Source organism: Balaenoptera acutorostrata, chromosome 8 (genome assembly GCF_949987535.1).
Source record: "Balaenoptera acutorostrata chromosome 8, mBalAcu1.1, whole genome shotgun sequence".
Taxonomy (NCBI): Eukaryota; Metazoa; Chordata; class Mammalia; order Artiodactyla; family Balaenopteridae; genus Balaenoptera; species Balaenoptera acutorostrata.
The window spans coordinates 8,815,966-8,831,946 of NC_080071.1; positions in this window are offsets into that span (position 1 = coordinate 8,815,966).

Genomic DNA, 15,981 nt, shown 5'->3' on the forward strand with positions numbered 1-15,981 from the left:
ATTTTTTTTCATTTAACCTGTAAGTGTTTTAATGATTAAATTATATGTATTGTTAATAGCATATAACTGTTTCTTGATTTTTTCCAGTGTTATAATCTCTCTCTTTAATTTCAGTGTTTAGATCATTACATTTAATGCAATTATTGATATGCTTAGGTTCAAATGTATCATCCTGCTACTTGTTTTCTAGTTGACCAATCTATACTTATTCTAATTTTCTTCTTTTTCCCTTATTTTGGATTAACTGGGTATTCATTATGATTCCATTTTATCCACACTGTTGGCTTATAAGCTTTACTTCTTTCTTTTAGTTCCCTAGTAATTGCTGTAGAGATACAGAATACATCTTAAACCTATCACACTCCATCTGTGAACAATATTATGACACTTCACATAGAAGAATATTTTAAGCATATATATGCATCCCTCCTTAGTTGTTTGCTTGTTTTTATACATTTTATTTCTACATATTTAATGGACCCCATGATACATTATTATTTTTTTCTTTAAATATTTGATTATGTTTAAAGCATCTTCAATTTTCAATTTTTAATTTTCAGAATTTTTCCTGTAGGTTTGATGAGAATGTGTCTTTGATGCAATGTTTGATATATGACCAACCAGTTAAAATTCTTACTTGTTTTATTGTCTTTAGGATATCTTAGTGATATGTGTGAGAGAGATGTGTTTAAATTTTCTAACATAATAGTAAAATTGTCCATTTTCCTTGTAATTATGTCCATTTTTTTGAAATTTGGTTTTGGATATGTACATGTTCACTTCCTGGTGAGTTTAATCTGATATTAATACAGCTATAACAGTTTTTTGTTGTCAATGTTGCACAGGCACATTATTTGCTATACTTTTAGTCTTTTTGTGCTTTTACTTTAATACAAATTGCATAAAGCTTTTTTTAAAAAATTCCATCTGATAAAATTTGTCTTTTAAAATTGATGTGGTTATGAGAATGTAGAGAAAAGGTAACCCTCCTGCACTGTTGGTGGGAATGTAAACTGGTGCAGCCACTATGGAAAACAGTATGGAGGTTCCTCAAAAAATTAAAAATAGAACTACCATATGATAGAGCAATTCTGCTTCTGGATAGTTTTCCAAAGAAAACAAAAATATTAATTAAAAAATATACACTCCTGTGTTAATTGGAATCATTATTCACAAGAGCCAAGATAGGAAGCAACCTAAGAGACCATCAATAGATGAATAGATAAGGAAGATGTGGTATTTGTATACAATGGAATACTACTCAGCCATAAAAAAAAGAATGAAATCTTGCCAATTGTGACAGCATGGATGGACCTAGAGGGTATTATGCTAAGTGAAATACGTCAGACAGAGAAAGGCACATATTGTATGATCCCACTTATATATGGAATCTGAAAAACAAAACAAATGAACATAAAACAGAAACAGAGTCATAGATACAGAGAACAAACAGGTGATTGCTGGAGGTGGGGAATGATGAGTGAAATAGGTGAGGAAAATTAAGAGGTACATACATACAAACTCCCAGTTACAAAATGAATGAGTCACAGGAATGTTATGTACAGCATGAGAAATATAATCAATAATAATGTAATATTGTTGTATGGTGCATGGTAACTAGGCTTACTGTGGTGATAATTTTGTAATGTATAGAAATATCAAATCACTTTATTGTACACCAGTAACTAACATAGTGTTGTAGGTCAATTATACTTCACAAAACAAACAAGCAAACAAACTATTCAGAAAAGATAGCAGATTTGTGGTTATCAGATGTGGGGTTAAGGGAAGGGGGAATTGAATGAAACTGGTCAAAAGGTTCCAACTTCCAGTTATAAGGTACATTAAGTACTAAGGATATAATGTACATGATTAACATAATGAACACGGCTCTATGTTACATATGAAAGTTGTTAAGAGAGTAAATCTTAAGAGCCCTCATTACAGGCAATTTTTTTTCTTTTATGTTTTATCTATGTGAAATTATGGAAGTTCTCTAAACTTACTCTGGTAATCATTTCACAGTACATGTAAACCAAATCATTGTGCTGTACACCTTAAACTTATACAGTGGTGTATGTCAATTAAGTAAATAAATAAAATTGAAAGAAAAAAATAAAAAGAGAGTTGATGTGGTAACAAAATATTTAGGTTTATCTTTAATTTAGACCTTTCTACAGTTTTACATTTTGCTAGGTTTATTGTATTTTACTTTTATCCTCTTTTGGATTGGTTGATATTCCTCCCACAACTTTCTCATTCTCCTTTTTCCACCCTATTGTTTTGGAAATTATATTTTTCTTCTTCCAGAAAAGCTCAACATGTGACTTCAACTAAACAAATTCTAAAGTTAATACTTTTACCCTCATCTTAAATAATGAAGTTACTTTAGAACTATTCTTTAATTCAAACACACCCTTAGTGGCTTTTATATCATTGTGATCCAGTATTTTAATTTTATCTTTCTATCTGTAGGAAGAAGAAAACATTGATGTTGCTTTATACAGTCAATGTCTATTTAGAGACATAAAATTTACCATATTTTTGGCTCATGGCTTGCTACTTCTCTCACTTTCTTTCAAAAGTCATTTTCTTTCTTGATTTTTTAAGTGTATTTTATCATAAAACCTCTCAGTGTTAGTTTGTCCATTAATTCCTAACATGTAAGTTTTCTGGGTATATGATTTCCTCAGGACTACTTAACAAAGTACCACAAACTAGGTGGCTTGAAACAACAGAAATTTATTGTTTCACAATTTGGGTGTCAAAAAATCTGAAATAAAGGTATCAATGGAGTCATGCTCTTTCCAAAATCTGTAAGAAGGAATCCATCTTTTCTTCTTTCTAGCTGCTGGTGGTTTACCTGCAATCCATGGCCTTCCTTATCTCGCAGCCACCAGACTTGAATCTCTACCAACATCATCCATGGGCTTCTTTTTTGCATGTCCTTGTTTCTTCCCCACTCTTTAGAAAAACACCAATCACATTGGATTAAAGACCCACCTAACACCAGTATGACCTCATCTTAACTTTAGTAATTATATCGCCAAGGACCCTATTTCCAAATAAGGTCACATTCTGAGGTACTGGGTGATAGGACTTTAACATCTATTTTGGGGGGCGAGGCACAATTCAGCTCATAACACCAAATAGTTCTGATGAACAATTGTTTTTCACCAAACTTTGAAGATAAAATGCACTGCTTTCTTGTTTCTGCTGTTGCTGTTTAAAAAGTCAACTCTTATTTTTTTTGTCCTTCATTTCTAGTTTCTAGTCTGCATTTTTTTTCCTATGGCTCCATTTCAGATTATTTTTCTATTATTTTCCTGCAGTTTGCCAATGATCTGTACAGGTATAGATCTCTCCATGTTTTTTTCAACTCAGGATTGGATTGGCTTCCTGAGCCCAAGAACGGTTAAATTGTATTAATTCAGGAAAATTCTCACCAAATATTGTTTTGGATAATGACTCTCTCCAGTTGTCTCCTAACTCCTCTGGAGCTCTGGTTAGAGGTGTTTTAAAACTTCTCTGTCTGTTTTCCATTATTACTTAAACTTGTGATCCAACATTCTCTTGCTCCAAACCATCAAGTACTGTCATATGTTCCCATGGCAATTTTTTTTTTTTTTTTGCTAAGGATATGTACTTTCTTAATTACCTTTGGCCTATAACAAATACTCTTAATTTTCTACTGGTATATTTATTTATATACACATATATATATGTATATACATATATGTATACACATACACAATCACAATATTTTTTTTTCACACAATATTTTTAATTTTATTTATTTATTTACTTATGACTGTGTTGGGTCTTCGTTTATGTGCGAGGGCTTCCTCCCGTTGCGGCAAGCGGGGGCCATCTTCATCGCGGTGCGCGGGCCTCTCACTATCACGGCCTCTCTTGTTGCGGAGCACAGGCTCCAGTCGCGCAGGCTCAGTAATTGTGGCTCACGGGCCCAGTTGCTCCGTGGCATGTGGGATCTTCCCGGACCAGGGCTCGAACCCGTGTCCCCTGCATTGGCAGGCAGATTCTCAACCGCTAGCGCCACCAGGGAAGCCCTCACACAATATTTTTAATCTGCAGATTTATTGGGGCTGTATGATACAGGTTTCTGTAGACATCTAGTTTGCCATATTGCAGGAAATAGAAGTTCAGGACTCAATAACAGGTGTTTAATATGAAGCTCAGTTTAATATGAAGAAATTAATAGTTTTTACTCAAACATAAATAGGAGACATCAGTAATCTAAATGACAAAATATAAATTATATTTCAACATGATCTAAAACTGTGGTACACAAAATATAGTGATGAGAATGAATTAGATTTATTATTTTCATCAATAAGAAAGAACTTTGATACAAAATGTCTTTACATGGCAAAACTGAAAAGCTCTGGAAACAGACTACTGATGAAATATTTATTCAAGCCAATCATAATCTTCATATCCTACTTAAGAGCTGATATAAACATGAAATAAATATTTTTATCTTCTGAAATTAGTCTCTGGCTAATTCAAATTATTGTTTGCTCTTTTTCCTATTGGCAAGTATTCTCTTTTCTTTGCTGATTTGTTGGAAACTACATATAGGTACCCATAAATGCATCAAATTTACAAATAGCATCGTTTACAACTTCAAATTAAATGTTGTTAAATGTAATTGCATTTGAAATCATCTTCTTTCATTTCTAGGCTCTCACTTTTCTTTCTCCTTTCCATTCTAATTGACTTAAAAATAAATTCTATTAAGTGTGGGAATGTGGGACAGCTTTTTCCACAGCATACTTTAAGTGGCAGTGGTACAGGAGGCACACAGTTCCTTCATTTTTCATTGTCAATAAGATCATATAAGAAAGACTCTATGAATTGATCAGTTGATCGTGTTATAAAATCATTAACCTGTATTTTATGTTAAGTATTATCTAGGCTTTGAAGTTTTCAACTGCTGGTAAAAAAAAAAAACAGATGTTTACTGTAATTTCTTTTTACAAATTGAAATTGTTCTGGAACTTTTTTTTAGTCTACACATTTAGAGAAATGCATTGCAAAATCCAGCATACTTTTTTAAATAGCTAAGAGCTACATGGAGACTCTGAGTTGGTGTCAGAAAAATAAAATACAAATTTTCAAAGGTTGCTATTATCTTTTTCTATCCTTATTTTCATGTCAATTTTGGTATAATTACAAAGTACTTCTGTATAGTGTATTACCAGTTGAGACTCTTCTACAGAATATACAAAGTTAAGAGAAAGCTTAAAAACACATACGTCCCAATTATTAATAACTGATATATAAAGGATATACTTTTCATCTTTGTTTGAACTGCTAACATTAACTTTTGGGAGAATAAGAAATCCAATATTTTTCTTAGTGTTTCTAATATCTATTCTAATAATTTTAAAACTAATTGATTGGTATTATTAAATATGTCTATTGAACAAATATATTTAGGGCAGAGTAGTCAGTTTACGTAAGTTAACTGAGTAATTCAGCTGAATTCTGAGACCATTTGAACTGAATTTTTATTACTGATATCTATAACTTTTGGTTTTTGCTAAGATGTTTTGTTATGGTTTGGGTCATATAAGTAGGAGTTTAGTGTGAAAATTGAAAATGTCATCTAAAATTGTTTTTAAATGTAAATAATTAGTAAATTTGAGCCATATATACATAAAGAATCTGAAGTATTTTTCTTTCTTGATTGGTTGTATCAGCCATAAACAAAGCACTCAAGTTATTTTTGATGCTTTTCATTTTTCTCTTTTAGAGTAATGCAAGTAATTTTCTTTTATTTTTAAATATAACATTTCGTTATTATAGAAGTCATAAATAAGTATTGTATAAATTAATGACATTTAGACAAGCAAAAATAAAGTATGACAAAACATATTCTCACTACTCAAAAATTGTGTCTTTTGATATTTTAGTGTATATTTTTTGTATATATTCATGAGCAAACCACACAGAGACACAACAAACATATATGACTATTTGATTTTTAACAGACGTTTTATTTTAGGATAGTTATAGATTACAGAAAAGTTGCGAAGATACTATATCTGCTATACGATGTTGATTTTTCAATCATTAACCTCTTTCTTTTCATTTCAGTAAGTCATTTCATCTAATATATTAACATTTCCTGAAATACAGTCCCAGACCAGGCTCTGCTTCTGATTGTCATTCCCTCAAATAACATGCAATCTAATAAAACTCCCTTTTCATGAGACTACACCAGCTTTCCCACAATATTCTACCTTCTGGATTTGTCTGCTTGCTTGTTTTTCTTTCTTTTGTTTGATTCCAGTTGATTCATTTTTCTTTGACATTCCATGGTATGGCATGAATAAAACACTTGTTCTGGAGTCAGGGACTGGGTTTTTCTTCTGACTTTCTTGATAATAATGTGACATTTAGTCACTTAACCTTTATGTACCTCATTATTTTCACCTATTCTTTAAAAATATATTATTGAATTAGAAGGCCTTTGCCAAATTTTCTAGCTTATGTAGAAATAACTCAATCTGTGCATATATTATAATCAGCTTTAGAGTTACTTATTCAAGAGAAACATTTTTATCCAGGGCTATTAAATGAAACTGACAGTTTGTATATAACAAAAATGGGTGTTGGGCTTCCCTGGTGGCGCAGTGGTTGAGAATCCACCTGCTAATGCAGGGGACACGGCTTCGATCCCTGGTCCGGGAAGATCCCACATGCCACGGAGCAACTAAGCCCGTGCGCCACAACTACTGAGCCTAAGCTCTAGAGCCCGCAAGCCACAACTACTGAGCCTGCGTGCCACAACTACTGAAGCTCACATGCCTAAAGTCCGTGCTCCGCAACAAGAGAAGCCAACGCAATGAGAAGCCCGCACACCACAATGCAGAGTAGCTCCAGATCACCGCAACTAGAATTGGTATTATTTCATCATTAAATGGTAGAATTTACCAATAAAACCATATGGGTCTGAAGCTTTATTTTTTGGAAGATTTTTAACTGTAATTCAATTTTTAAAATATTGACTAGATATAGGACTTTTCATGTTATCTGTTCCTTGAGTGAGTTTCAGCAGTTTGTATCTTTCAGGGAACTGATGTATTTCACCTAAATTGTTGGATTTATGGGCATGAAATTTTTCATAGTATTCCCTTATTGCACTTTTAATATTTTGATTCAGTATTGATACCTCCTTTTTCATTCCCAATATTGGCAATTCCCTATGTTTTTTTAATCAATGTTTTCTGATATTTATCAAGTTCATAGATCTTTTCAAGGAACAATCTTTTACATTTATTGATTATTGTTTTTCTGTTTTCAATTCCATTGAATCCTACTCTAATACTTTTATTTCCTTCCTTCTGCTTGCTTTGAGTTCAAGTTTCTCTTTTTCTAGTTACTTAATGTTGAGTCTCAGGTTATTGATATTGACCATTCCTTGTTTCCAATAATAATATTTAATAGTATGTACTTTCTATAAACTTTAACTGCACTCTTCAAATTTTGATACATAGCATTTCATTTTCATTCTGTTCAAAATATTTTAAACTTATTTGATATGTGAGTTATTCAGAAATATGTTAATTTCTAAATTTTAAATACTGTCTAGATATATTTCTGTTATTGAATTCTGAGTTAATTCCATCATAGTCTGAGAGTATACTTCATATGACTTACACTCTTCTATGTGTATTCAGGTTTGTTTTATGGCCCAGAATATCGTCTACCTTGGAAAATATTTCTTCTGCATTTGAAAAGAAAATGTATTTTCCTGTTATTGAGTAGAGTTTTCAATAAACATCTATTGAGACTAGCTATTTGATGGCATTGTTTACTCCTATACCTTTACTGATTTTTTTTACGATCATTTACTGCTTATTATATTAATTATTGATAAGGAGTGTTGAAGGATTCAACTATAATTGTGAAGTTGTCTATTTCTCTCTTCAGTTCCATCAGTTTTTGCTTTACGTATTGTGAAGTTCTGTTGGTAGGAGCATTAACATTTAGGATGGTAGGTCTTGGAGAATTTCCCCTTTTTTCATTGTGTGATGTTACTCCCTCTACCTGATCATCTTCCCTGTTTTGAAGTTATGTCTAAAAGTAATATGGTTATCTGAGCTGTCTTTTGTTTAAAGTTTGTATGGTGTATCTGTTTACATCCTTTTATTTTTAACCTATCTACTATGTCTTTCTATTTAAAGTAGGTTTCTTATAGACAGTTTAGAGTTGGGTCTTGCTTTTCCTCAAACTAACAATCCTCAATTATCTTGTGTATTAAAGTCATTCATATTTAATAAGATTATGGGTATAGTTAAATTGAAATATACCGTCTTGTTACCTGTTTTACATGTATTCATCTTTTCTTTGTGTCCTTACCTCCTTTTCTGCCTTCCTTTGTGTTAATTTAAGAATTTTTATGATTTCATTTAATTTGTTTTATTGACTTTTTTGGGCATTTTTTAGTGGTTTCCCTAAAGATGTATAGTATACATCTTTAATTAATCAAAGTCTACCTTCAAAAAATAGTATCCACTTTATATATATGGTGTAAAGTTCTCACAATCATACATTCCTCCTCTACCCTCCCATCCTTTGTGCTATTTTTGTTATAACTTCTGTATTAATTATGCTATAAACATCAATGAATTCCTACTATTTTTCCTTTACACAGTCAGATATTACTTTAGAGCAACTAAAAATGAGAAAAAATAAATTTAATTTTACCTTCATTTATCCTATTTTCAGTGTTTTTTATTTTCTTATGTAGATCCATGTTTTCAGCCTCATAATTTTTTTGCCTGAAAAATTTTCTTAAAAAGTTTTTGTAGAGTAATTTTTGCTGGCAATGAACTCCTTCAGTTTCGTCTGTGAAAGTATTTATTACTTCACTTTTGAAAAAATAATAAATACTTTTGCTCTGATTTTCTTTTTTCTATTCTTTTCTCTTTTCTTTTTTACTATTTTTTCTCTTATGTTTTCAGTTTGAGTAATTTCTATTGACCTATCTTCCAAGTTCACTGATTCTTACCTTGGCTGTTTTGGGCTGTTTTTATTTTATTAGCTCATCAAAGACGTTGTACATCTCTGTTAGTATGTTTTTATTTATAGCATTTCCAACTAATTCTCTCTCACAGTTTTCATTTCATCTGCTTTTGCACTTGTCCAACTTTCTCTTAGATTCCTTAGTATATTAATAATAGTTATTTTAAATTAACTTGGTAATACCTTATGATTAATATAATTTGGGAAGATAACTACATGACCATTCATAAACATAGTATGCAAAGCTTAAAAATTAAATTTTTAAAGCACTTAAGCAGAGTAGTATCCATTGTGTTTTAACCAAATTTAAGAATCCATAGTATGCCTAAAAATGGCACTCAAGAAAAATAGATAAGAAATGCAAAGAATATAATACGTGATACAATAGAAATCGTGTTCAACAAAGAAAAGATGAGCATTTACTTGGACTCTAGTTTAGCTGGCTGAGCAGTAAATTAGAGTTTTAACCCTGACTATGTCACTAATTCCCTATAATTCTTTGAAGTGTACAATAAATTCCAAGACTGTGTGAGGCAAATTGAATAAAACCTAGTTTATATTGAACCTAATACTTTGTGGAGAGTTTCCAGGTACTGGGAATCTTAAAATTAACTTCTCTACCTCTGACTATTTCCTCAAACATCTATCCTGTTTCTTTCCATATCACTAATTTATTAAAATTAAGAGTAGGCTGCATTTAGTCCTTCATTCCTATGCAACTTCTTTACATTTCAAAAATATCTGTTTAGCATAAAACACACACACCTAAATACGTACACACACACACACACATACACTTTCTAGACATGGTTGTAGGCACTATATTGATCACAGGACAGAATACAGTTCTGCCATCATGCTGTTTACAATCTGGAAATGTACAAAAATCAACAAAATTTGGGTTGCTATGGATAAGGACCACATTAAGTGTGGCTGAGTATGCATGCCTCTTCCCTTATAATCAGGCTTTGGCCCAACTGCTCTGGTAAAACAGTTTTTCAGTAAGTTACCAATGATCTCTCTCTAAAATCCCAATGTGTTTAGATTTCTTTTTACCCTAACTTCACTTTTGCATTTAAAATACTCAGTGATTTTCATCATCTTTTCCTTGTATTTGAATTACTTCCATAGCCTCTAAAACTATATTGGTTTATGATTAACATACCTGTAGTGCATACAATAAAAATACTCAAACAATATAGTCAGGTGTTCATTTGCATTTTGTGCACACACACATGCTGTTTAATTAATTTTGCTATCCTGTTAATATTGGCAGTGAAGAAAGTGTAGAAGGCATACCTCTTTTTCACAACTACTTTCATTGCTAAGAAATGTCTTCATTTGTGTGGAATGGTGTTTAGAAAACTTCCTATATGTGAAACACTGTATATGTGTGTATGTTTAAACATTGCCTATTAGATGCTTTCTTATGACTGTTACACCCTTTCATCTATAACTTTTTAGTATATTTTAACTTTAAACATTTCCTTTATAAGGAGATTGTGCAAGTAAGCTCACAGCTTTTTTATTTGATTTTCAATGTATCAGGTTGACCCACTATATAATAAGCATTTATAATTGTAGATACATGGAAGGTTGATCACAAAACCATCATTTGTCATTGCATTGGGACAAAGAAAGGCTTTCTTTAAGAGTATTTTTCAAGCTTTTTAAAAATTACATCCCCCTGAGGAACCCTTAAAAATATTTTTCCTAATCCGTCATCCCATAAAATGTTAATATCACAAAATACTATATATGTGTTTAATGTGGTCCTTTGGAGGGTTACAAAGCATTGTGATATCTCAGGTTTTTATTCCCCAAGATCCAGTTTTTGCCCCCAGGGGAATGACATTTTCCCTGTCTAGAATGCATGGTCTGTAATATTAACTTATCATCGTGGCTTTACTATATCTTTTATTCTATTTCATTTCAATTAAGAAACCCTTGTATACAAATTAAAGAGATATTTTAAATTCTAAATATGTGTATTCTAAATTTTGTTGTTGTATCATTCTCTTTATGTTGTCACAATGATTTAGTTATATAGTCTCATGCCATAAATTTGTGGCAATAGAATATAAAGAGAAGTCACATAAAATATATATAGTTTACTTCTTCCCTTACAAAGTTGTTTGAGGTTTCATCTGTAGCCATAACTTGTAAAGAAATCAGTGAAATGACATGAAGACAGATTATGCAAAAAAAGTAAGCTTCACATAAGTGGAAGTAGAGGAGGTATTCAATGTCACGAAAAGCACAATAAAATAAGTTAGGGCAACTAGGTAACTTCGAGAATAATCCTGGCATTGACACTCATTGATAAAATCATTTTGCTGGAATGATTACAGTGCATTTGGGAAAAGGTATATTCTCGATATAATCTTAAAATTGTAATCATATGATCAGTACATCTGGAAAATAACAGTCAAAATTAAACTGAACTTTGTCTGGATACTGCAATTTCTACACGGCTCTGTCAAATGTCAGGCTTCCCTCTCCCTCACCAATTTTCTTCACCATGATTTCAAACAGTGAATCATCCCATCCTGTGCCAACCATCTGTTTTGTCTGCCCCCTCATTGACTCAAATTAGATGATGGAGGGCAGGGCAGGTTCTCAAGAGCAGCCATTAACACTAGAGGAAGGAAGGTTCTGGCAGCTGACTTTCCATTGGAAATTATAGACCATTAAAACTGGCAAGAAGAAACTTACAGACAGAGCACTGAAGAGTAAAATAAAACTATAAACAAAAACTGTGGGAAAATATTAAAAGATAAAAAGATCAGCTAATTGGTATAAAAATAAGTCATAAAACTAAGCTGAGAAACTGTTAGATAGCAGGAGGAAAAGGGTGAAAACTATCTAAAAGATGATAAAAATATTGGAAAAGAATCTATGTATGACAGAAAATCATATGTCTTTATGAAAACTATTGCTGTCTTCCATATTTAAATGTGATCTGTTGACTAGGATTCATATTTGTGAAAAGATGAGTAATAAAAAATAGTTCATTATCAGTTTCTTTTGTATTGGAGCATGTTTGAAGGAAAGGAGAGAACAATCCAATGGGTTTATAGACATGGGATTAGGAACATGCTTTAGGAAAATTCTTCCAGATACCATGAAGAAATAAAATTTAGCAGATTGTGGTAACACTTAATTCATTTTCCTGGTTAAAGAAAAATCCACATCCATTTTGTCTGAAGAAATGAATGTTCTTAAATCCAAACAGCGTGAGGCAACTAGAAAAATTATAGTGCTTTTTGCTTTTTTTGTGTGTAACGATGATTAATTTAGTTGATTTATTAGAGATTTCTCAAATGTAGACAATTTTTAGCAATGTATTTTCCAAACAACATAAAATATCCATTTTAAATATAAAACATTAATATACTTTACCTCACTATAAACAGAATTTTATCATGAAAAATCAATTATAACCTGATAGCATTCTCCATTCTTCGAGATGTTTTCGTAAGTGACTTGTAAGATCAATTTATATTCATCTAATGTGTTAATGCTTTGTTAATTTTTTAAAAATCAGAATATACTAGAATATTCACTTTACTGTGTTTTACTACACTTAGAAGTATACTGGTAAGGAAAATTGAAGGCTCTATAATCTCATACTCTATAATCAATCTATTATTATGTCATGGAGTCTCCTTAAAAATGAATCCTGACTCTTCTTACCATTGCTACTATCATTCAAGCCCCATCAACTCCTCTGAACTAACGAAATACCTCTTAACTAGTCTTCCCCGTTTCCTCTCTTATTCCTTGTAAAATATTCTTTATGCAGATGTCAGAGTTATCTTTTAAACTATAAATTAATTCATGGCTCTTCACTGATCACAACTCTCCAGTGTCTCCCCATTAAGCATAGACAAAGATCCAAAGCCTTTCCTACGTATGGTTTATGAGGTCTACAGGCTCTGTGCCCTGCCCGCCTCTCCAACGTTTTTCCTGCTCTCCTGATCCTTCACTTTTCTCTAACCACGCTGGCCTCTGTGCCCTTCTTACCTCAAGACCTTTGCTTTTCTTCTCTCTTCTGCTTAGAAATCTCTGCTCACAGAATTTTTGCAGAGCTAGCTTTCTCAATTTTGTTAGACACTGCCCAGATGTCCATCTGCTTAATAAAAAAAAAAAAAAAGCTTTCTTTGTCTGTCAAAAATAGGCCACTTTTTTCCAGTTAATTTCTTTTATAAAATTCATCAATACTGGAAACTACATTATATGTTTGTTTTGCTGGGTTAATTTTAGTTTTCCTTGCCAGAATGTAAGTTCCTTAAAGACAGGGACCTTTACTGTCTTGTTTCTTACTATATGCCCACATTTCCAACAGTGCTTGACACAGAGTAATTAGATGATAAATACTTTGAAATAAAGAATGAATTAATTAATTTTGAATATTATTCTAAATTCTCTAAGTTCATTTTCTCCAAACACAAATCCTCAACATGTTAATTTAAACTACTTTCATCTATCATTCTGTCCTCTAAATTTTGTAAACCTTTTAATATTATTTTATTATTTGACTCCCAAATCTTGTTCTCTGGGACTGGCCTTTTCTCTTGAGCTTGCTAAATTGTACATTAACATAGAAAATTGTGTTTATTATGTTCATGGCACTGTTTTTAATGCCTTGGTAAAAGAGGAGAGGAGTCAAATAATCTTGTAAAAAAATTGACTGACCTTAAGAAATTTATATTCTAGTAAACTGATATATTATTGTAAAAATATAGCTCCTTCTTAATATGTGATGTTAGAGAGGTGAAGATCATTTCCAAATGTGATCATCCAGGATGTTTTCATAAAGGAAGTGGCATTTGATATGGGCCTTGAAGAATTCTTTGGTTCCTGGTGAGGGGAGAGAGGAGAGAGGAGGAATGAGGTATTTCAAAAGGAAATTTGTGAGCAAGGGTATCATGGCCCAGGATGTTACTAGCAAATGGTAAGCAGTTTGGTATAGAAGGAGCAAGAATTCCTAAAAGGCAATTATGGGGATAAAGCTTGAGGAATAGTTAAGGGTTCTATGTTGAAGGATGCTTTAAACTGTGTTAAGGAACATGGTTCTTCAATGATGGAAGATTGAAGCAGGAGAACAATATCAATGTAGTATATTGGACTTTTAATCCTTAGAGCACTATGCAAAATAGAGTATAAACAGCTGAGGTTAGAATCAAGGAGAGCTTTCAGGACACGGTTCTTTTAATGTCACACAGTGTGATGATGACCCAAATGGTGATAGCAGGAAAGACGTGCCAAATAGGAATGTGAAGTTTATGCTTTCACGTGTTCTGGGAAGGCTGATCCTGGACTCTGCCGTTCCTATAGCCCCTTCTGTAAAACCATCCAAGCAACAGCTCACTGTGGAAAGAGCAGCCCTAAGCAGCCATGTGATGTGGGGATGATGCCAGTCTCTCTGACTAGAGCTGATTGGAACCAAGTAGGCATCTAACCCAATGGCAGACTCTCTCTAGATGTGGCCGTGATTATGTGTGAGATGGTTTGACTTGAAGAATCTGTACAAATGTGGGTCATTAATTGGACTAATCAGATTTTCTTTCAGGGGAATTTGAATCCAAGTTACATATGGAAAGAACCTAAAAGGATACACTCAGAGGCCCAAGAGATCATGAGCCTTTAGTGAACGAAAGCTTAGTAAACAGAAGCAATAGGTAAGCAGACGCTAGAGCAATAAGAAAAAAATAGCAGACAGTTGGCAGTGGCAGAAGCAGAAGTACTGACACATTGATGATTTAAACTGATAGCAGAGAATCCAAATGCTCAAGGGAAATGACCTAACCTAATTCACATCCAAACCAACTTCTAGAAAACTGTAAGAACGGTTCTATAAGTTTTATTCTTCTCATAAGGCTCCTTCTGCATATTTTTTCAAGTTCCCTTGAGAACTGGCTATGAGAGTGGAATTCCTGTGTATTTCCCTCCCTCTCTCCTTTCTTTCCTTCCTTCCCTTTATTCATTTTTCAACTTTGTTTCATCTTTATTTTCTATGTAACTATTTACTCCTTTTTATCATGTAGTAATACAAACAGAAACCCTAAAGCAACACATTTAAGTTTATTTATACTTAATTAAATTAATTAATAAACATTTTAAATGTATATATACATAGGCACACACAATATAAGTAATACACATAAAAAATAAATACACGAAAATAATAGGCTCTAATAAACATTGGTTGATCATTATGTTAAATATTTTTGTGTGAGTTCATAGCTTGCAGTTTACAAAGTGGTTTTCCTTCAGTAAATATTAGTTAAAAATTTGTTTAGTGATCCTAATGATCACTGCTTAACCTGGGAAATAGCTTCTCAGTGTGACAGAACTGACCAGTATTTCTGGTATTGTTCCAGTTACCTATGCTATGTAATAAGCCTGAAAAGGAACAATTATCCATTATTCATCTTTCTCACAGTATTAGAGGTCAGCTGTGCTCAGCTAGGCTGTTCTTGCTGAGAGTTTTGCGGGTTTTCAGTCAGTGGGGGCTGAGGCTGGAGTTATCTCGTAGATTTGTACACTCAAGTTCTGGAACCTGGGCTGGGGAGACTTAATGATTTTGAGATGGGAACAGATGGGGCTCTGAAGGTACTTCTATCTATATGGCTCTCCAGTGTGGAAGTTTAAGGGAGCCAGACTTCTTACATGGTGTCTCGGGACTCCAAATTCTTATGTCCCAACACAGAAAACCAGGTAGAAGGGAGCTGCATTGTCTCTTATTTCCTAACTTTGGAAATCATGCAGCAAGGCACTAAAGCCAGTCCATAGGCAAGAGTAGGAGACTCAGACTCTACCTCTTGATAAGAGAAGTATCAAGCACTTATAGTCATGTTTTAATAATAATCACATTTTTAAAGATCAAATTATATAATAGGCATCAAGCTTGACCAGAGG